Source organism: Sapajus apella, unplaced genomic scaffold (assembly GCF_009761245.1).
Source record: "Sapajus apella isolate SASKATOON/1434 unplaced genomic scaffold, GSC_monkey_1.0 scaffold122, whole genome shotgun sequence".
Taxonomy (NCBI): Eukaryota; Metazoa; Chordata; class Mammalia; order Primates; family Cebidae; genus Sapajus; species Sapajus apella.
In genome coordinates this window covers 156,241-157,673 of record NW_022437062.1, presented here as the reverse complement: position 1 = coordinate 157,673, position 1,433 = coordinate 156,241, and positions in this window count along the sequence as shown.

The window sequence follows — 1,433 nt, the reverse complement described above, 5'->3', positions numbered from 1 at the left end:
GACCAGGATGGTCTCGATCTCTTGACCTTGTGATCCACCCGCCTCGGCCTCCCAAAGTGCTGGGATTACAGGCTTGAGCCACCGCGCCCGGCCCCAAGATAAAACTTTTAAACATCAAACATTAAAATATCTCACCTCTTTTTTTAACCTTTGGTTATCTCTGAAATAATGACTCTCCTCTTTCAGTCCCCCACTACAGAACTCTTTTTTTTTGAGACAGAGTCTCGCTGTGTCGCCCAGGCTGGAGTGCAGTGGTGTGATCTTGGCTCACTGCAACCTCCGCCTCCCAGGTTCAAGCGTTTCTTCTGCCTAAGCCTCCTGAGTAGTTGGGACTACAGGCGCATGGCACCATGCCCGGCTATATTTTGTATTTTTAGTAGAGACAGGGTTTCTCCATGTTGGTCAGGCAGGTCTCGAACTCCTGACCCCATGATTTGCTTGCCTCAGCCTCCCAAAGTGCTGGGATTACAGGCATGAGCCACCATGCCTGGCCAGAACTTGCATTTTCTAACACTTCATTACCAAGGCAGCTAGACACAAGATTATTGAAACTGTTTCAGTAATTCAAGTAAATAATAAGTGATGCAATTATTCTGGTTCTTTTTTCTTTCCAACATTCCAAATTTTGAAGTTAAGATATGTTAGAAACTTTAAAAGAAAAGCTTTATATCTCATCTAAATGCCAAATCTTCCAGAATCACAACTGATGCAAAATTGCAAGGATTAGTAATTTTATAAGCCAAGATACACCAGAGACTGCCAATAAACTACAGAATCCAGGAGAGAGATATGAAATAGATTCTCCCTCACCCTCCTAAGGAAACAACCCTGTTGATTCCTTGGTGTCAGACTTCTAGCCTCCAGTACTGGAATACAATAATTTTTGTTGTTTAAGCAAAATTTTCTGATTTTTTATGTTTTTTTTTTTTGAGACAGAGGTTCATTCTGTCACCCAGGCTGGAGTGCAGTGGCATGATCACGGCTCACTGCAGCCTGGAATTCCTGGGCTCAACTGATCCTCCTGCCTCAGCCTTCTGATTAGTTGGGACCACAGGTGTGCACACCCATGCCTGGCTAACTTTTTTTTTTGAAACAGAGTCTCACTCTGTCTCCTAGACTGGAGTGCAATGACATGATCTTGGCTCACTGCAACCTCCATCTCCTGGGTTCAAGCAATTTCCTGCCTCAGCCTCCGAGTACCTGGGATTACAGGCACATGCCACCATCCCCGACTAATTTTTGTATTTTTAGTAGAGACGATGTTTCTCTATGTTGGCCAAAATGGTCTCGAACTCCTGACCTCAAGTGATCCGCCTACCTCAGTCTCCCAAAGTCCTGGGATTACAGGCATGAGCCACCATGCCCTGCCGCCTAGCTAATTTTTTTAATTTAATTTTTATTTTTGTAGAGGCAGGGTCTCACTGCATTACCCA